Source organism: Mesoplodon bidens, assembly GCF_964165515.1.
Source record: "Mesoplodon bidens genome assembly, chromosome: 17".
Classification (NCBI taxonomy): domain Eukaryota; kingdom Metazoa; phylum Chordata; class Mammalia; order Artiodactyla; family Ziphiidae; genus Mesoplodon; species Mesoplodon bidens.
In genome coordinates, this window is record NC_138174.1 from 8,539,393 (window position 1) to 8,561,747 (window position 22,355).

At 43.3% G+C, this 22,355-nt stretch overlaps 1 protein-coding gene across 1 annotated transcript in view; it reads left to right on the plus strand.

The window, feature by feature from the left end:
* FRY (FRY microtubule binding protein) overlaps positions 1–22,355 on the plus strand; it is a 322,162-nt gene that overhangs the window by 54,051 nt on the left and 245,756 nt on the right. The window lies entirely within an intron of this gene.

Consider the following 22,355-nt stretch of genomic DNA (forward strand, 5'->3'; position numbering starts at 1 on the left):
ACACCTGCCAAAGTGAATTATGAAACAAAACTTTTCTTTATTGAAAACGTTTGTGCTTTTCAATGACCTGAACATTGTAATGCTCAGTATTTCTGAGCTATGTGAAATCGTGACATTGGGACTCGGCATCTTCCATGGGGTGGAAGAAGGAGGGTGGCCTGTCCCCCTTACTCTTTTGTATTCAAGGACAGACCTACTTTTCAAAATCTCTGTAAGGTCATCTGGTGATTATTTTTTAACTGAATGGCCGTGTTTGAAAGTATACAGGCTCATCTGCTAGACCAGAGTCTGTGCCAGAAGAATCTTTGGAACAACAGCAGCAAAATTCATGAGATTCTTGTGAGTTTCACTATGTACGTTGAATGCTGGCTTCTTGAAAGATCTATGGGCAGCCACAGGCACAGCACAGCAAGAATTAGGCACAGCCAGAATTCACCATCTGCCACTACTCTTGGGAGTATAAGAAGAAGATGATGATTGTTAATATTATTAATTATTCATCATGAGACATTTAATAAGATACCACAGTCTTCTGCTGTTGGAGCTCATGTATTAAATCAAACAGACATAAGAAACAGAAATGTCTATCTTCCTCAAAAAAAAAAAAAACCTGAAAAGAGCTGACTTTAAGCAAACAATATATAGTAAGCTATACTTAAAATTTTTGTTCTCTGTGTTAGGAGATAATACATTCAGGCTGAAGAAATGCAAAATATAAGTGTGTGGGCCTGAAACTTTGACTAAAATCCACACATGAAGACAGCTGTTTAAATGTGGACCTTTACCTGTATTTCATTCATCAGTAGTAGAATCAGAGTAATAAAATTTCAACTTTGAAAAAGGACCCTGAAGTAGCCTAACCCTGTGCCCTCTGACAGAAACTTCTCAATAATATCCTCATAGACAGCATGTTTGGCTTCTGTTCACATACCTCCAGTGACAGGAAACTCATTATCTCCAGAGGAAATTCATTCACTCAGCATATTTACTGAGCACTTACTAAGTAACTGTCTTTGTGGAGCTTATCTCTAGCCAGAGGAGTCAGCCATAAATGGTAAATTCAGTACTTAAGTAAATTATATGTTAGGGTGTTCATTCATTCCATTTTCAGATGTCTCTTTTTACCAGAAAGTTTTCCCTTATAGTTCCTTTCCTATAATGATTGTTTAGGTATTTGAAGAAAGTGCTCATTGCCCTCTTGATTCACCTCATTTTCAAATTATACACTCTTAGTTGGTTAAGCAGCTACTTAATACCTACCAGTTTGCTACAGCAGTCATAACAAAGGACCACAGACTAGGTGGGGTAAACAACAGAAGCTGGCTCAGAGTTCTGGAGGCTGGAAGTCCAAGATCAAGATGTTAGCAGGGTTGGTTTCTTCAAGGCCTCTCTTGTTGGCTTGCAGATGGCCATCTTCTCCCTGTGTCTTCACGTGATCTTTTCTCTGTGTATGTCTGTGTCCTAATCTCTTCTTATCAGGACACCAGTCAGATTGGATTAGGACACTGGTGACCTCATTTTAACCTAATTACCTCTTTAAAGACCCTACTCCAACAGTCACATTCTGTAGTCCTGGGGATTAGGACTTCAACATATGAATTTAATGGGGAACACAATTCAGCTCATAACATAGATTCTTAAACTGGAGCACCCACAAGCAGGCAAAGTACTCCACAGAAAGAATCAGGCAGGATGGTCACATCCCATGTGCTAGACAGCTAGATTACCTTTGAAAGCCCCAGCATATTGACTGACATTGAACTTGCAGTCAACAAGAAGTGCCAAGTCTTTAAATCAGGGGTCCCCAACCCACGGTACTGGTCCGTGGCCTGTTAGGAACCGGGCCACACAGCAGGAGGTGAGCAGCGGGCCAGCTAACAAAGCTTCGTCTGTATTTACAGCCACTCCCCATCGCTTTCGTTCAACATTAGATTCTCACAGGAGTGCAAACCCTACTGTGAACTGCGCATGCGGGGGATCTAGGTTGTGCGCTCCTTATAAGAATCTAATGCCTGATGATCTGAGGTGGAGCTGAGGCGGTGAGGCTAGCGCTGGGGAGCGGCTGCAGGTACAGATTATCATTAGCAGAGAGGTTTGACTGCACAGAGACCATAATAAACAATTGCTTGCAGACTCATATCAAAACCCTATCAGTGAGCAGCAAGTGAAAACAAGCTCAGGGCTCCCACTCATTCTGCATTATGGTGAGTTGTATAATTATTTCATTACATATTACAATGTAATAATAATAAAGTGCACAATAAATGTAATGTGCTCGAATCACCTTGAAACCATCCCCCTCCTTCCCCCCACCCCCGTCTGTGGAAAAATTGTCTTCCACGAAACCGGTCCCTGGTGCCAAAAAGGTTGGGGGGCTTCCCTGGTGGCGCAGTGGTTAAGAATCCACCTGCCAATGCAGGGGACACAGGTTTGAGCCCTGGGCCGGGAAGATCCCACACGCCGCAGAGCACCTAAGCCCGTGTGCCACAAGTACTGAGCCTGCGCTTTAGAGCCCACGAGCCACAACTACTGAAGCCCGTGCACCTAGAGCCCGTGCTCCGCAACAAGAGAAGCCACTGCAATGAGAAGCCTGCGCACCGCAACGAAGAGTAGCCCCTGCTCAACACAACTAGGGGAAGCCCGCACGCAGCAATGAAGACCCAATGCAGCCCAAACTAAATAAATAAATTAATTTATTTATTTTTAAAAAATAGGTTGGGGACCGCTGCTTTAAATGACTCAGTTTTGGGGTTTTTTTTTACATCTTTATTGGAGTATAATTGCTTTACAACGTTGTGTTAGTTTCTGCTGTATAACAAAGTGAATCAGCTATATGTGTACATATATCCCCATATCCCACCCTCCCTATCCCACCCCTCTAGGTGGTCACAAAGCACCGAGCTGATCTCCCTGTCCTATGCAGCAGCTTCCCACTAGATATCAATTTTACATTTGGTAGTGTATAATTAAATGACTTGGTTTTAAGTCACATCTTCTTCCATTCTTTGCATAGATGATTCATTCGTTCAGCTATTCATTCAGTGAATCTGTCCTGAGCACCTGCTGCTTTGGAGGTACTGCACACACTGTGTATGCAGCAGGGCAACAGGCAATGTCCCTGCCTTCTTTGGAGCTTAAATTATGTCCGTGAAGGCTTTCAATAAACAAGTGAACAAACAAATATGTATTTTAAATTGATACGTGCTACGAAGCAAATGAACATATAAGAGAGGCACCCTACTTCTGATAGTTTTTTGCGGGGGGTGGCCAAAGTACAGAGTTTGAAATAAAATATTAATTTTAGGTTTGGCCCATACTCCATCCTGTCCCAGTCATTTACAGGAGAGATCCTGGCTGTCATTTATTGTATACAGTGCCTCCCCCTGTCTCCCAGATCAGAACAATACCATTGTAAAATGTCATAGAACTAACAATAATATCCATTAGCTATACATAACTAAAGGTCTAGCCATCATATATAAAGTGGGACTCTAATTAGAAATATTAACAAGAATCAAGCTGCCCACTGCTAAATTGTCTGTATCAATAGCCTGAGCCTTAAATGTTCCTCTGGTTGTGCCACATTTATCCCAAAAGGCCTTTGAAGTTGTCTGTTTGATGATTCTTAAAAGGTCAAGTCCAGGGCTTCCCTGGTGGCGCAGTGGTTTGAGAGTCCGCCTGCCGATGCAGGGAGCACAGGTTCGTGCCCCGGTCCGGGAAGATCCCACATGCCGTGGAGTGGCTAGGCCCGTGAGCTATGGCCGCTGAGCCTGCGTGTCCGGAGCCTGTGCTACACAATGGGAGAGGCCACAACAGTGAGAGGCCCGCGTACCGCAAAAAAAAAAAAAAAGGTGAAGTCCATTTAAAGTGTTTCACTCATAATGTGGGGAAATGAAAGTTGTTTTCAGTTTAAACAGAAAGAACACCATTTGCAAAACAAAATGCCCATGTTTATGGTATCAAGGCTCAAAGGTGATGTCCATCAACTTCTTTCAAATGGACCTGACCTGCCCATGTGGGGCTACTCCAGAAATCTGGGTCCAAGGCAGTGTGGGTCCAAGGCCAGCCCTCACCCAGACCAGCTCCATGGTGCCCTCTCTCTTCTTACCTTGGGCATCCTTGGCTTTTTTTTTTATTTATTTACTTATTTTTGGCTGTGTTGGGTCTTCCTTGCTGTGTGCGGGCTTTCTCTAGTTGTGGCGAGCGGGGGCTACTCTTCGGTGTGGTGCGCGGGCTTCTCACTGCGGTGGCTTCTCTTGTTGTGGAGCGCGAGCTCTAGACGCGTGGGCTTCAGTAGTTGTGGCTCACAGGCTCAGGAGTTGTGGCTCATGGGCTCAGGAGTTGTGGCTCACGGGCTCTAGAGCGCAGGCTCGGTAGTTGTGGCGCAGGGGCTTCGTTGATCCACGGCATGTGGGAATTTCCCGGACCAGGGCTCGAACCCGTGTCCCCTGCATTGGCAGGTGGATTCTTAATCACTGAGCCGCCAGGGAAGCCCATCCTTGGCATCTTAACAAGCAGTTCTGCACTTGTTGCTCTGGTTCATCCTGGTTTCCCCCACAGACACAGCCTCTGTCTTTGTCCTCAGCCAGCACACCCAACATTTGGGTAAAAGGTACCCCAGATTGCTTGGCTGCCAGTCCCCTGAACTGACTCTCTTTCTGGTCAGGGTAGGGAGAGTGCAATCAAATTCAGAGAATTGGGGACTGAGCAGTTCATCCAACAGGTACGTCAGCCTAGACCGTCACCGGGCTACCGACCCCAAGGTGATGTTGCCTTCACGTCCGTGGCAGCATACTGTGAGCAGTAGAGAAAATGAAACACTTTCCTACACAGTCAAACCTCGCCTTTAATTTAGCACGGACCACGGCTTGTCAAGCTTCCTGGGCAGAGAGGTACTGTGGTAAGCATTTGTTCACGTAGGTATTATTTGACATTAGTTTGCTTATTGAATCGGCCCATTATAATCCACAATATACATAGAGTAAGTTAAATGGCAACAAAATTCATTCATTCATTTATTCATTCATTCAATATTCCTTGAGCACCTATCTTGTCCCTGTATTCTTCTGAGTTACTAAGATTACAGACGGGAATAAAACAGGCATAAGCCCTGCCCTCACAGACCTTATATTCTAGCGAGGATGGGAGACAGACTATGAATGTGGACATATGTATTCTTTTTTTTTTTTTTAATTTTATTTTTTTTTATTAGTTTCTGCTTTATAACAAAGTGAATCAGTCATGGACATATGTATTCTTTAGAAAGTGAAACACGCTTTGAATAAAATAAAGGAAGGAAAGGAAGATACAGTGACAGGGGAATGAAATCTTACCTTATAGGTGGTGGTGGTCAGGGCAGATTTTGCTGATAGGCAGAGCCTTGAAGAAAGAGAAGCAGTAAGGCATGTGGACGTCTGGATAGAGAGAGTTCAGGTAGAGGAAAGAGCAAGTGCAAAGGCCCTGGGCTTGGCCTGTTTGAGGAGCAGCAAGGAGTCCACTGTGGCCGCAGTGGACCCAGTGCTTCTTCATTGCTGGTGTTTCAGAAAGTGTAACAGAACATTAGATCAATTCTTCACTAGACTTGCTCCGTTTTGTTACTGCTGTTGTTTCTGTTGCTAACTAAAAGTATGTGAGAAAAGGGTATTTTAGTTCTACTAAGTCTATGTTAACTGGCTGAGTAGGTAATCCCAGGCAGGTGTGTGTGTGTGTACAGACACGTATGCCTGTATAGCTACATATATACAAGTTTAATGAAATTAGGAGAGCAGTGGAGACATACGTTTTGATGTTTAAATGTGAGAGTGAGACTCATCTACCTGGTTAAAAAAAAAAGCCCTTTGTAGCCTGTGATGCAGTCTGCTCTTAGCAATCACTCCGGCCAGTGCTATCCTTTTCATCCTCCAAATAAAGCACAGGAGTTGCGTAAGGGCCAAAGCAGTTAGAAATGTAAATAAGAGCTCTGCTTCTTGGCAGGATGCCGCACACCTGTGTCAAACTGCCACAGGCGCACTCCCATTGGTGCAGACAATTTTATAAGCAAAACCTGAGGTGGGGGAGGTTCCTTCCTGACGCCAGTCTTCTTTGCACGCGCAGCCTTCTCTGACCTCCTGCTGGCCCGCTTCTGGGTGCTACGCATCCTGAGAAATGTTGGGAATTTTTTTTTTTTCGGTTACGAAGATAACTGCTCTCATGCTTCCAAGCGTTTCCATGTGTCAGATTCTGAGGGGTGACCTGTGTTGGGAACAGAGTGCATGCAGGTGATGCTGTGCTGGTGAACCGCGCTCAGCTCGTCTAGCAGGAGTGGTTCTGACAGCCCAACGGGGCCATGGCCGTGACCTCAGAGGACGCCAGAACGCTTGAGGTACCGGAAGAGCAAATGAATCAAACTTTACCTGCTTCAGAATTAGACTCTGAAATGCACCAATGTAGCGTCAGTTGGTCCTGAGAGCGAACTTTGCAAATTTAAGAACAGCGTTTGGACTCATTCTTTGGCGATAACCAATATTTAAATATTTCATATTTTATTAACTATTTTAATGCTTCAGTCTCTCCATTGGTGAAATTCAGTGATGTGGTGGACCTTCACGTGATGCGAAGGTCCGCTAATTAATTGGTGTCTTCTCAGGAACAAAAGCGTCACAGTGAGCCGCGCTGGTCCTTCTTGGTTGGAGCTGCTTCTCTGTGAATGACCGGTTGGGTAAGTGTGTCCCAGTAAAATTAAGTCTTGTCCTTGACGAGCGTTTTCAGAGCATTATAAGATTTCACGGATCACATCCTGTATCACTCTGGTTGTTTCTAAGGGCTGAACAAATGGCATTTAAAGAAATTTGGTGGTGATGGCAGAATATATCAGAATTAATCTCTAGAATTACATCCCTCTGCTTGGATATTTTAGTAAAAACAGGCATGTGATTTTTAGTCTTTGGTTTGTATGAAACAATTAGTTGTTCTCCGTTTTATTGTGTCTCTGGACTTTTACAGAAAACCACTCAACAGACGCACAACCGAAGAGTACATTTTGTATATTTAAGGTATTGGAAGGGATGTTATCATAGCCGTTGCTTGTGGGCTAACCCACAAAAATAAACTTCAGCAAGCGTTTTATAGAATCTGTGATGTTCCAGGCACCGTGCTAGAGGCTGGTAATTCAGAGATGAGGGGCACGACCTTCCACTTAGTGGAAGGACAAATTAATAATCTCAAGACTGTGTAACAAGTGCAACTGCAGCCCAATGAGGAGACTGGGAGAGGATTAGAGATGAGAAAAAGGGAAAGAGGAGAATATACAGGGCAGAGCACAGCAGTATGGTGAAGTGATGTTTGGGGGAGCTGCGGACAGTTCCCTTTGGCTGAAGCACAGGGTTGCATGAAGTTAGAGAAGTAGGAAAGGGTCTAGGATGACAACCAAAGGTTGAGCTTTATCTCCAAAGTGATAGAGGACCATTGAACAATCTGCAGCTGTAGGCAGGACTGCAAGACCAATGAGAAGACTGTTGCATTGAGCCCTGCAAGGAATCCTCAGGACCTGAGTTAAGACAATGGTGGTGGAATGAAGGTGAGAAGACAGATAAAAGAAATATTTAAGAGGGAGAATTGACAGGGCTGGCTGAGTCTTTGGATGTGAGGGATGAGAAAGAACAGAGTTCTTGGCTTTCTAACTTGAGTGACTTAGTAAATGGCGGTGCCATTCAGGCAGTAAAGGAAGACACTGGGAACTGGGGAAGGGAAGTGGTGAGTTCAGATTTAAAGATGTTGAATTTCAGGCACTTGCGTGGTATCTAGGTGGAGACAGACCACAAAATGTAAAAAGGTACACGTGGATGGAGACCTCAGTGGAAGAGCAGAAGCGTAGAAATAATTCAGGAACTGTAAATTGGAGAGCGAAAGGGATTAGGAAGCCTATTCAGAAAGGGTGTGTGTATTTAAGAAACTCGGCTGTAAGGAGGAGAAGGTGGTGCATTGTTTCATCAGGTGCTGCTGAATCCATAAAATGGACTTTTCCAGCCTAACTGGCCATGTGCGTCAAGGCATTCTCTATCATCATCAAATCAACAGGCTCCTCGCAGCACTGTTTTAGAGGATAAGGGTCGAAATTTGTACATTAAAAGTCAATCAAGGTCAGACAACTGTCTGGGACTTTCTAACACCTCCTGCTATTCCTGAGTAGAAAAAGAGTTTCAAAATCTCATTAGAGGGCTTCCCTGGTGGCGCAGTGGTTGAGAGTCCGCCTGCCGATGCAAGGGATGCGGGTTCGTGCTCCGGTCCGGGAGGATCCCACGTGCCGCGGAGCGGCTGGGCCCGTGAGCCATGGCCGCTGAGCCTGCGCGTCCGGAGCCTGTGCTCCGCAACGGGAGAGGCCACAACAGTGAAATCTCATTAGAGATGTTCGGGTCTTGATTCTTTGAATAGGATGGGTGTGGGATAGCTCCGCTGAGAAATCTCTCCTTATCACGGCAGAAGGAACACCTGGCCTCCTACCCTTAACAGGCACTTGGTAGTTTGTAAAAAAGCCCTGGATTTCAGTCCATCGAGTTCTTCCACCACTGGAGACCTGGGGTGAGTCCCTTCCAGCTTAGGCTTGGGTTTTCCCTCTATATATAAGTGGATTTGACTGTATGCCTTACAAGACCCACTCCTCCAGGTTCACCAGACTTGGACTCTGTCGTCAGAGTTTCTTTTTGTTTTCCCTTCCCCACATCCCTCCCATGCTTTGCTTCTTCTACAGGCATGGTTTCTGTAGTTTTGGGTTTACAATATACTGCTAGGAAAGAGCCCCATCTACAACTGACACGATTGGAAATGGTGGCAGGGGAATGAGAAACCAAACACCAAGAGAACTGAGACTACTTTCTTCCAGCTTACTTTCTCCTTGGCTTTTCGCCTCTTTGGGCTGCCAGTTTACTCCTCCTCTTGGCCAGAATGGGAGGAGTTTGTTCAAACAGATATCTGGGAGCCTGAAAAATTATGGACCGCTTCTCCATGGGGGAGATTCAAGGCCTGGAGCCGCCAGGATCAAGTCACTAACGTGCTTTGACCCCCTGCCATTGGTTAGAATATTTGGTCATTCGTTCATTTACCCCAGTAGCTGCTCATTCAGTGATTGCTTACCGAGGGCCTCCTGTGTGCTGTTTATTGGGCTCACCTGGGGTCCCAGTGCGCCGGCCTGAAAAGGTGAACACAATGAACATGGAATCTGCCCTAGTGGAGTTGTTAGTCCAAAGAGGGAGGAAAGAATGTTGGGAAAAGTTACACAATAAAAGCATAACTACAAATTGTTATAAGGGCTATTAAAAAAAAAAAAGTAAAAGTAACAATGAGGAATTTTAAGAGTAGGTCTGGATTTAGACCAGGATGTCAAGGGAAGGCTTCTCTGAAGAAATGATGCTTAGATAGGAAGACAAACAGGATTTATCCAAACAAAGAGAACAGAGAAAGCATGTAGGCAGTGGAGCAGCACTGCTTAGACCCTGAGGTGGCCAGAGACTGGGGGGGAGGGAGAGAAGGGGAGACGGGAGACACAGGTGTGGCCAACTGGGCAAGAGCTGCAAATCCAGGAAAGTTTGAGAAGAAGAGTGGAGGTCAGGGCAGCAAATGCTACTGAGATGCCATTTCAGTTAAAGACTGAGCAGCGTACACTGGCTCACTGGAGGCTCCTGGTTACCTTAGCGGGAGTGTGGCCACAGGAGACTGAAGAGGAAATGGGGGGACCGGTGTAAAAGCAGCCACACTAAGACACTAAGCTGTGATGGGGAAGTCGGGAAGAGAAGGTAGAAATTGGAAGGAAATGTGGAATAAAAGGAAGCGTTGTGTATTGTCTGTTGCTTGCTTTTCAGATGAGAGGTTTATTCAGCGTTTTAATAAAGACAGGAAAGATCTCATAGAAAGAGAAAGGTTAAGATACAAGAGACTGAAGGAGTGAGGTCCCAGCAAGGCGGCAGAGATGGGTCAGAAGCGGCGTTTCCTCCATCCTAACAGGAGACGCGGGACGGTGGTTTTGGGGATTTGGTGACAGAAAAATGGGAGCCTTCGCCTCCGAGGCCACCTGTGAGGCAAAGTCATCCCTGCGAATGGGACGGCAGGAGGGGAGAATGCAAGACATGACAGCTGCAGAGGAGGGAGCCCTGCTTACCCCACGACCCCTGGCGGGTCAGCCTGGTCCCCTGTACCTGCTGGCAGGGCTCTTTTCTCCTCACCGTCTGTCCCACTGATCATGTCAGCGTTCTTAGAAGTGTATAAGGAAGGTGTTTTGAGTTTGTTTCCTGTGGTTTTCCAATGCCAAATGACACCGCTTTATGTAATTTCCTTATGAATCCAGAATATTCTGCCATCGGAGCAGTGCATTTCGCTCTGGTAATTTTTCTTCCCTGTTTTATTTCTAATTAATTTCATGATCCTCCCCCCTCCGTGTTCTTGATTTTACCCTTTAAGTTGCTTATACCCTTTGGCCTTGTAATCTGAAAAGTACATGATTTTGTGTCTGTCTTTCCTGGTTGTTTTTTGTAACTACATCTCACAGTTCAGTCTGCCTTCCATCCCATTTTTATAGAACACATAATGAAGTTGGAATCTTTCATGCAAGCCCACTTGCAAAAATATCCAGATACTTTGCCTTGTGTATGTTTTGGCCTTTCTCTGCCCCAACACCCCCTCTCTCTATGATTAGGAGCTTTCAGGCCACATTTGTGGCAATAACTAGAATGTCTGCTCGATCTTTCCTCTCCTTCCCTCTCCCCATTCCTGTTAGCCACCTGGCACTCACCAGGCCCTGTTGCTTCCACCTCTGGGCTTTGTATTTGTTGTTTCCACTCCGTGTCCTGTGCTTGCACTCTCCAGATCCCTGTCTGTTTGCTCCAAACACCCAGGGTCTGTTTTTCTTCTGGATGACAGTCTGAGCAGGGGAGCCCCCTTGGAGGTATGAGTCCTCTTGTTTGGGGTTCATAAGTCCATACCAAGTAGCTTTAGAAATAATGAAGGATGAGGAAGGGAACTAACACTTGGTGAGCACTTACCTGCTAGGTGCATTCCTCATGTTGTATGAACCCTTATGGTAATCCTGCTGTAGGGAGTGTGGGTCCCGGTTCATAGACAGATAAACAAGTCCCAGAGACATTCGTGACTTCTTGAGAAATATTTCAGGGCCAGGACTGGAAAGTGTCCTTCTTCCGTGCCTAAAGCTCCAGGGGACTGGTGGTTATCACTGTGCATCCTCTGGACACTTATGAAGGAGAGGCCCGGTTAAGGACCTTGACTTGCTTCACGCCCTCTGATGTGAGGGTGCTTGCCTGGCAATCAGGAGTCTTTCGCCCTCGAGTCCGGACAGGAATCTCCTTCACCACTAGGTGGAGATGTAGCAGCACCGCAAGTGGTCTCTGTGTAAATGGAAACGTAGACCTGGGGACAAGCCTTTTAGGGCTAGAGGGCATTCGAACTTTTCTTTCCTCTTGAAATAATTTCCTGACATAAAACTAACCATTTTGAAGTGACAATTCAGTGGCATTTAGTACATTCACAGTGGTGTGCAACCACCGCCTCTATCTATGGCTCCAAAGTAAAACCCCTTAACCATTAAGCAGATTCTCCCCAATTCCCCCATCCCTGTACCCTTGGCGACAGCCAATCTGCATTCTGTCTTTATGGATTTACCTATTCTGGGTGTTTTTAATGAATAGAATCATACGATATGTGACCTTTTGTGTCTGGCCTCGTTCTCTTAGCGTAATGTTCTCGAGGCTTATCCACGTAGCATGTGTCAGTACTTCCTTTTTATGGCTGAATAATATTCCATTATGTGGGTATACGACAGTTTGTTTATTCATTCATCCATTGATGGACATTTGGGCTGTTTCCCCCATTTGGCAATTGTGGATAGTGCTTCTATGAGCATGGGTGTACTTCTATTTGGTTGAGTCCCTGTTTTCAATTCTTTGGGGTATATACCAAGAATGGCATTGTGGGATCATTTGGTAAGTCTACATTTAACTTTCTGAGGAACTCCTAAACTTTTCCACAGCTGAACCATTTTGCATTCTCGCCAGCAGTGTATAAGATTTTGTAAACTTTTTTGACCAAGACGCACAATGAGAAATATATTTTACATTGCAACCCAGCATTCACATGTGTGTATGTGTTTATATAACATATGTATATATCATACATATTTATATATCATACATATATATATGAAAACAGAAGTTTTATGAAATAGTGCTCACCCTTATTCCTACATGATGCACTCTTATGTGTCCTTCCTGTTCTATTTTAATAGAAAAATAGGCTGGTTTTGATCCACCAAATTAGTTCCACAACTCAAAGCAAAATGAAATCTTAGCTGTTAAGATCAGAGTACTATTCTAAATGTAAGTAATAACATATCTCCTTTCCATTTGGATAGTCAAAGAATTTAGGTTATCATTCATCAGCTTAGCAATGCACAAGTTGGGGGGGAGCTTATTTAACTTATGAAAATGACATTTTATATAGTATATTCTCAAACATGGACAATTTAGATCATATACAAATATAAGTTGTACTGCATGTACTTGACAATGTGAGGATTGTAATTAGATGTTATTCTGTAGTCAAGCAATGAATTTTGGGGTGGGTATCGTACCTGTGGTTTCTAGGGAAAGTCCTGTGATACATGTTATTTTCATTTATTGAATGGTTCAGTTCTTTATATATCACTTGAATATTTCATAGTTGAGTAAGATACTGCAGCGTGCCATGGGATGACAGAAAGAGCAAGTGGTAAAAGATGACAGAAAGAGCAAGTGGTAAAAAAAAGAGAATTGGAAGAGGGACTTCCCTGGCAGTCCAGTGGTTAAGACTCCGCGCTTCCAATGCAAGGGGTGTGGGTTCCATCCCTGGTGGGGGAACTAAGATCCCACATGCTGTGTGGTGTGACCAAAAAAGTATTCGGAAAAAAAAAAAAGAATAGGGAGGAAGGCATTAGAAGCTTCCCAAACCTGCAGTGATAATTTATGACCATCTTCGAGAACCTGCAACTGTGAGCTTTCCTGGAAGGCGAGGTGTTTGGGAGCAGTAGTGACTAGGGGTTGGAGGAAATTCTTTTAGAAAGAATGAAGGACTGATACAAACAGGTCCACTCCTTGGGCAGATGGGAAAAAAAATTACATTTTACTTCTCATTAACCTCTAACTGAAATTTTGTATTTTCTTCATTTATGAACATAGGCAAGAAACCTAGTATTAGCAGTACCTACGACTTCACTACTAATTGAAATCAGAGATAAGTTTCATCCCATTACAGTTACTTTAGGTAGATTTCAATATTGTTTATGTTCATTATTTCATTTAAAAATTATAACTATTAGACTTGTCTCTAGATTATGTTTAGTGCCTTGTTAAAGAAATGCATACATACAATACCATAATTTAAAATAATTTTTTTTAATCTGGTTTTTAAAATAATTTGATAACTGTATTTCAGAATAACTGATTCCCCCTCCTCAGACACTGCTGGTGGGAATGTAAATTGATACAGCCACTGTGGAAAACAGTATGGAAGTTCCTTAAAAAATTTAAAATAGAGCTACCATATGATCAATCAATTCCACTCCTGGGTGTATATTTAGGAAAAAATGGAAACACTAATTCAAAATAACTGGTTCCCTTATAATCCCACGTCTTTGGTCTCATTCATGTAAACGCATTCTGAGAAGGAGCCATTGGCTTTACCAAAGGGGTTCATGCCCTAAAATAGTTAAGAACCCCCTAGAGCTGTCCTCCCAGTAAGAGCCAGTGGCCGCATGCAGCTCCTGAGCACGTGGACTATCGCGGCTGGTCCAAACTGAGACGCACTGTAAAATACACAACACATTTCAAATATTTAGTGCAAAAAAAAAATTCCACTAATTTATATTTATTGCATGTTGAAATGGTAATATTGGGGGTATATTGGGTTAAATAAAATATATTAAGTTGAATCTAACCTGTTTATTTTTAGTTATTATAAATGTAGGTACTAGAAAATTTTAAATTGCATATGTGGACATCACTGGCCTAGTGTCAGACCTGAGCACCAATCCTGGGTTGACCACATAACCAGCAATTATCTTCATTTTTTTTTTTTTTTTTTTTGCCGTACGCGGGCCTCTCACTGTTGTGGCCTCTCCCGTTGCGGAGCACAGGCTCCGGACACGCAGGCTCAGCAGCCATGGCTCACGGGCCCAGCCGCTCCGCGGCACGCGGGATCCTCCCGGACCGGGGCACGAACCCGTGTCCCCTGCATCGGCAGGCGGACTCTCAACCACCGCGCCACCAGGGAAGCCCTATCTTCATTATTGTTATTATTATTCCACCATGTCCTAGCTGTCAGATCCCCATCAATTGCCATTTCCTCATCTCTAAGGGCAGATCGAGAGCGGAAGAAGAGTATTTTATGTTCATTCAGAATGAGGCTTCTTCCTAATACATTTCTTACTCTCAGGAATACCCTGCCACCGTATCTTACCCAGAAGTCCAGCAGAAGCCCCACAGCCCTATCCCTTTTCCTTATTCTTCTGCTACTTGTTGTCTTAATGAACAAAATTTAATTATATACAAGAGAGTGATATACAAAGGTGAGGGTATAAGAATTCATAGACAAAGTGAACTTTTTTTCATTTAAAGAATAAGAGAAAAAGAGAAATTCCAAGGGATATTCCCCTGGAGAGTGAAGAAGATGGAAATAAGTTTTGAGGTCGGGTGGAGTCCTAGACAGACTACAGATGTCACTCACTCATCCTGTATTTATCCAGAGAGACTCAAGTGGCATTTGGGTAAGACCCAAGCAAACCACCAGCAGATTCCTGGAATTTGGAAATGGCTGCTCAGATAGCAGGACAGCCCTGGTGTGTTCCTAAACTAAAAGTCCAGCAGGCTACGTTCAATAGCTGGGAAGGTGACAGTGTGTTTCTTTAAGAGGAAAGGGCTGAGGAGGGACATACCACCCTTTTGTTTGTCTGATCCTTAAACTGATGGAGCCCTGAGCATCTTAACACTAGTGCCCTGGGAATCCAAAGCCCTTTCATCTACAGAATCGCCTCTGAGATCATGAAATAACTTTCTGTGGACAGCAGATAGTAGTGTATCGCGTGCATCTTATGGATGAGAAGGGAATAGCTCAAGCACAGAAGTGGATCTCTGTGGCCAGTACCTGGTGGGAGAGGGGCTGACTGTGAGCTTGGGTTTCTCCATAGCTAACACCGCGAGGGTCAGAGCATGACCTTCCACCTCTGTTTCCCTAGGCTTCGTAGAGTGACCTCACCAACCCCAACCGTCTGCAGGGATCGTTGTTCTCCCTTCTGGCTCCTAAGCATTTGGAACTGCTCTCCCCACCAGCCTGTTAAGTAGCTCCCTTCCATCATTCAGCCGGTTTCTAACAGCCGCACCCTCCTACACAAAGCACTGCCTGTCTGGTCGAAGCCGGGTGGTGAGTTCCCCACCCTTTCTGAAAACATGCCTTGCAAAAGATTTTCTCTATCCTCCAAAATATACTTGCCCCTTCACAGTTACATTTTCCACTACATTTGAACTGTGCCTGTTGGAAGAAGCATACGATGTAGGTGTTTCTCTGATTCACTGTTGCTGGGCTCAGACCACAGTCTTCTCAAGTTAGGAATCAGAGGGTCCGAACCACACGACCCCAAGAACAGATGGTCACTTTGAAGATTCTGAAGGTTTAGTCAGTGATGCTCAGTGAGGCAGACACTTGTTTTTAAAGCATTATTTCCGAACAAAGGGATATTCAATATGGCTTTAATTCCTTAGCTCAAATATTCTTAATCTCAATGGTGATGATCTGACTTCAGCTATGGCTTATCCCTGGTTTATAGGATGCATCCAGTTGTATAGTTCCTATACAGTAGTATAGGTGTATAGTTCCTAGTTTTCCTCTAACCTGAACAAAGCACTTTGACGTTGGCTCATTAATTTCCCAGTAGACAACTCCATTATTTTCATATCAATTTATCTCTTTCTAATTCCCAATTATTTTTTGGTCCTGTGTCAACTTCTCCTACTAGTCAGGCAGTGTGTGCTTTATATTGGATGTCTTCATTACTAGCTTTATCAAAACATAGTTGAGAAGGTGAACCTGTTGCCAAAAAATTCAAATAATAAATGCCAAAGACTTACATAAAATAATTGATTTCCCAGTGTTCCGCTTTCACCATGCCGTGGTTCCTCTCACTAGTGTGGTGAATCAAAGGCTGGCCTGCCCAAGAGATGAGGCAGTTTGGTGATGAGAAGCAGCATCCTTCATTCAGTAGAAAAGTAACTTGTCCAGGGTCATAGTATCAAGGTCAAAATTAGGAGCACAATAGTTTCCTGATTCTCAGTCCTTCAACTTCTGTTTGTAGGCAACTATAAACATAGGATCATACCTAGAAGAAGGAAAAAAATTTTAGTGTTTGTAAAATTTAACTAGTAAGTATATAAAAAGCTAATCAAAACTTCTAATTTTGTCCAGTTTCATTCATTGTCCAGTTGATCTGACCCTTATGACTTAAACTGTCATATTTATTTTTATGCATGAAATTAGGACCATTAGTGGGAATATTAGCTCTAGCCCTAAAAAGGACTTATTTTTTATCACTAAATAATGGAAATAGCCTACCACATCTCAAAAATTTTAATGTAACTATGAAAATGCTCCTTTTGGGCTTGTTAAATTATCATTCTTATGGAGAAGAACCAACATTTTCTTAGTTCTCATTTAGATGGCAAATAGTGTTTGGGGAAGAGTGATGATTAAGATAAATAGAATTGTTTTTTACTTTAAGTATTATCTGTGCATTTTTGGTAAATAATATGTGAAGCAAATGCCATTTTTTACTTCTTCAGAAAGGACTTAATATTTTATAATCATATAATAATTGTTAGTTATTGTAGCTAGTTATACTGGAGCTGTTTGTATCTCAGTGTAAATAATTTTTCAGGTTGCTGGTGGTATATGAAAGTAGGGTAGGAAAGTAGTACCTTTGTGATAAAGGTAAGTGGAGGAAACCTTTCCACATTTTCTCTTTACACGCATATCTGTCAGAAGAGTATTAAATACTACGTGTGCCTTGCATTTACTCTGCAGAAATTGAGGTCAAACCTTTCTATGTGCAAAATATATATGAACCACGGCATCTCCTGGGTTGAGCTCTAGGTTAATAATATCCAAACATGCAGGCCCTACCTTGAGAGGTTAATGGGAAGAATAAATTAGGTAAATATTGAGCTGATACTAAGCCAACCAGAACCCTGCTAACTTTACCCTGGGCACCGGAAGTTAGAAGCACTAAAATATTAAATAATACTCTTTTTTTTGTACGTGTGCATTTAGGTTTTTATCTTTGAGAAATTCAGCCTTCCCCTGGTAGCCAGCAGGGGTGGGTGGCTGGACCGGGAGGACCCTCTGTGATGAGCAGCGTTCCTCTCTCCCCCTTTCCCTAATCTGGCCCTGGAGTGAAGGGGGCATTTTGCACTGGATGTTCTGGGTTCATTGCTAGCGGTAGATCTGCTACTTAACAGTTGTCCTCTTCCGGTGCGTTCATTTAATTCTTATAAAAGAACCTGTGAGATAAGCGCTATTTTTCAGACAAGGAAACCGAGACCACGAGGTAGGTGTTCAAGACTCTGGTCTCCTATGTTGCTCCCCTTCTAATTCATATCCCTTGAATATTTGCTCTCAAAGTCTCCATTCATTTGTCTGGAGCGGTGTCGAGGGAGAAGCCCAGTTTTCAGTTCGCCGGTTAGGAAGGTGCTGGGGTGGAGACCTGAGTTAAGGGACACTTTAGTCCCAATTCCTTGTGCTGGTGTCTCAGTGCCAGTTGTAGAAAGGCACCCCACGGGTGCCCAGCGTCTAGACCTACCCCTCTGTTCAGCTTTGTCTGTACAGGTCCTCTAGTTGCAGCGCATTTACATCAAGGGCTCAGTAAATGTCCGTCCTTCTACCTGACTCTGAACTTGGGAAACACCCTGGGTGACATGAGCTCGTGAGGGAAGGAGGCCTTCCCTGTGAGAGCAGCAAGGGGAGGACTTCAGGCTTGTCCTCTCCTCCTGCTTAAATCTTTTAGGGCTTCCCATTGCCCTAGACCAACGTTCAGTTCCTTTGTCATGGCCAGGAGAGAGGAGTGGGGAAGAAAAATGGGTTCTGCTGCTGTTTTTTAGTGAAAACAATTTTAGGAGACATGATTTTCCTTGTTTATGTCTGAATCTGTGCACCAACAAGCTGTGCTTTAATGAAGTTCTGTCACATTCAAAAAATTTAAGTGTCTTTCAATTCATTTCAAAGAATTATTCGTACTGGATAGGAATGGAGTAAATGTTTTCAAAACTTGCGGCATCTACTTTTGTGAAGATTTGTACGTGTGGGTTGGACTTTTTTAAGGGAACGACGATTGAGTTCCGTGTTTACGAAATGAACGTTGTATATGCCATCACTTCCTATTTTTTTCTCTAATTTCTTAGCATGGGATAGATCGGCCCAAATTATGCATAGACCAAAGTAGCAGCTTGTAATGTATGTCAATCATTTGTTCTTTAGGTTATCTCTAAAAGGCCTCTTATTCTACTGCTTAAAGAAAGACAAAACCCTTTCTCCACAATTGTCTCCATTGATCTCAGCTGCTGTCTTTCTAACTCAATCCAGGCGATGCTTAATTTGACTTGGAACTGTTCTTATTAAGAAACAATGTATACTAGTAGGGCTATAATATATTTAGTGCTGTTTTGGAATTTGAAAGTCCAGATCAAAAATTGATACAGGGGTTTTTCTTACATTAAGCAATTTTCCTTTGTTTCCTCAGGATGCTGATAAAACATTTCTCCTCTGCCTCGTACATTCTGTGCATGAATGTACATGTCACTCTGTGACAATAATTACATGTGTGTAGCCACGTGCAGCCATCCACAGGGAAAGGGGGCGGATTCCAGTCCTAACCCAATCAACTCACTCAGATGCTTTAAAATCATTAGATAATGGCTCTCCATGTTGGCAAGCATCCAGATAGTTTGCCTCGCTTTGTTTTCACATTTGTTTTTAATACCACACATTTCGGTCTCCAAAAAAATTGTCAAAAATGCTAAGAAAGGGAAAATTGAATAAGAATTAGAGCACAAACCGATTGCACTTCTGTTGCACGTTTTTGTCACAGGCAACAGCCAGCACTGGGCAGGCATGACAAGTCTGTTCATTCACTGACTCACTCAATGTATGTATTTTGCAGCAGGTCCTACCATGTGCTAAGAGGTGTGGGGGGGGTACACAACAGAGTATCACACAGCTCTTCTGGGGGGACATGGGACAGATGGTTATAGTAGGAATCCAGGTAGGATGTGGGTAAATGCCATGGATTGTAAGATACAATCCATGAGCCCTTTACCACCCTCATCCCACTGCCACTCGGCAACCTGGGACCTGGGTGACCACTTGGCCTCTGCCTTCCTGAAACACTCTTGTTTTCTTAGTTCCTGCTGCACCACCCAGGCTATCCCCAGCCCATTAGGTATCTTGATCACAAATAGGCACCCCTTCCTGTGGGTTGAGTATTGGGTAGATACAGTCTCACACCAGGGTGGACACAGCCGATCACCACCCGTTGACAGCTTGGAGAGTGGAGTTTGGACTAGATGTCCACCCTTAATTGCCCCACTCCCATCCCCGGTCAGGCGTCCCTTATACAGAACGCAACCTGTGGGATGAATCAAATTAATGTGAAAAATCATGGCATTCTTCTCTGGGTTCCTTTTAGATAGGGCAACAGCCCCCCAGGGGACAATTCCTCCTCCAGACTAAAGCCAGATGGGAAGGCAGTGTGTAGTCCTGGAAAGCCAGGCCTGCAGCACTCCTCTTAGTGATAACAAGGGTTTTAGCACCTCTTCCTGGACTTTCGCTAAAGAGGTTGGTAAGCATGATTCTGGCCTTGCTTGTGGTTAAAGTAAATAAATAAAATTTAGAATAAATGACTCAGGCTCTAAAATTTGCTGGACCTTAATTTTACCAGCCATGTGACTTTGACCTTTGGTCTTATTTTATGCCTCTTTAAACCTCCATTTTCTCATCTGTAAAATGGGGCTATTAATAGTACTTCATAGGGTTGGGGTAAGAATGGGCACCTTTAAATATGATAAAGTAGGGATTTTCAGGACAATATTACTTCTCAACAAATGTAGATGGTGTCAATAATTGTTATCACTGTCTCAGGTCACTTTCCAACTCCCGCCCACCCCTACCTTGATACCATTTCCTGGGGCCTCCCACTTTTTCTGTATTACTGCTACTTTTCTCTCAGCCTCCAACATCTCTGCCTAATTCCTTGCCTAAAGATTCATGTTCTCCTAAGATTCTTAAGGAAGGGTTCCTCTTTTTTACAGATATGAAAGCTGAGATAGTTTTAGTTCATCTTAAATGACAACTGAAGTCTCATAACAAGCCAGGGACGAATTCAGATTTTATTTTCTATTTTAAATACCTCCATCCAGGTGCCCATTCTGACTACATTTTTCATAAGCCTCCCCCACCCACCTAGAGAGAGAGGAAACCAAAGGGTAAATATGTCTTATCCCAGCTTGCAGCAGGTGTCATGCTATTTGGTTTGCAGGGCTTTCAGCAAAACAAAAGGCCTTTTCTGTCCTTTTACAATATATGCTCTCTTTAAGGTACTCGAATGAGGGAAAAAAAAAAAAAAAGCCTACACTGGACAAGATTTCGGCTTCTAACAGACAGAACCTGGGCTCTTAGTTTCTGATTCACTCTTCACAGGGAAAACTAGATGCCATTAAACACATTCTTTTCTAAATAGCATTTAAAATTTTATGAGAGCGTCCTTTTGAAATAACATATATGAGTGACATTCTCAGCAAATTAATATGTTTATAGTAGGATTGAAAACTTTGAAAATCCAGTTAAGATCCCTTTTATAAAATCAACAGAGAAAAATCTGTCTGCTTGAGTAACAGTATATAATAGCATGTGTGGCTATTGAGCTGTTTTAAATGTCTCCACCTTGCAGTCCCCATAGTTACCACCGGTGTTCAAAGGTGATAGAGCTTAAATGGTACAAAAATGTATTTAACCTAAATTTAAAAGTTCTAGAGTCCCTAAAGGTTCATAATAAATATCAAGATAGCTAACATTTAATTAAGCATTTACTGTATGCAAGACAGTATGCTGAACCCTTTCATTCATAATGTCATTTAATCTTTCCAACAACACAATGAGGTCAGTACCACTATGGATCCCCATTTTACAGATGAGCAAACTAAGGCTTAGCAAGGTTAAGGGCTTGCCCTAGGTCTCAAAGCTAGGAAATTCTGATGAGTTTTGAGAGGCTTTGTGCTCATTAACTCCAAGGCACCCAGCGGCCTCCCTGTTCACTCACTGCCAACCACAGTGAGAGAGGCACCAGAAAGGCGGGCTTGGATATTTTTGTTTTCAGATGTAACAGCCATTTTGGTAAATCCTTTGGGTCCTGTTTCACCTGGCATCCATATATTCAAAGTACAGGTGATAGAACTATATTAGCTCAGGAAACAGAAGTCAATCTGAGGAGACTTCATGAGAAGCAAGTGCTGTGAGTGGAGTTGGAAATCTTGGTGGTGGAGTGCTTACGTTTTGTATAAGGAGTTCGAAAAGCTCATTGTATTGATAGCGTGTCTTAGGGCATTTCAGGACATAGTCCTAAAAGTTCTCTTTAGTGTTGAATTTTTTAAAATTCTTAGTCTTAGAAAAAGTGTACTCTTTCCCTACTATTTCTCAAATGAACTGTTAGTCTGGAAAGTCCTATTTGTGTGTTGATTTGGAGTGGGGGAGGGGTGCTCACTTTTGTTGTGAAATAATTATTAATATAGTTTATTAACGCCTTTGGAAAATGTTAGTCGTTAAGTGTGCTGGGGAGGGGGAAGGATTCATGGTTGATGAGATGCTTAGTCAAATCCCACCTGCTCAAACGTAGCCCGTCAAGATTAAAGTTCTCTTGTTTAATCGCCTAGTCCAGCTAAATAATAACATGAAACAAAGCTAACTTAAATCAGGACGCCTGATATCAAGATTTCATGGAGTAAAAAGCCATTGTGCAGCAAGGAATATAACGCTTTGCTTCTTATCTTTTGATAACAAATAAAAATAAGCTTTCCTGGGCTCGGTGGCTCCTAGAAAAGACAGGCTTGAAGATCCATTGTGGAGCCTGGCATTCGGTAAACAAGCCTAAGCAGTTCGTACCGTCCCCTTTGGACGCACACGTTGGGGCGGGGGAGCGGGTGCCCCTCAAAATGACAGCATTTCTGGGAGGGCGCAGCACGAAGTGCAGCTTCCACTGTGCCCGTGAAAGGAGGGGAGGAAAAAGCCCAGGCCGATATCCTGTTATC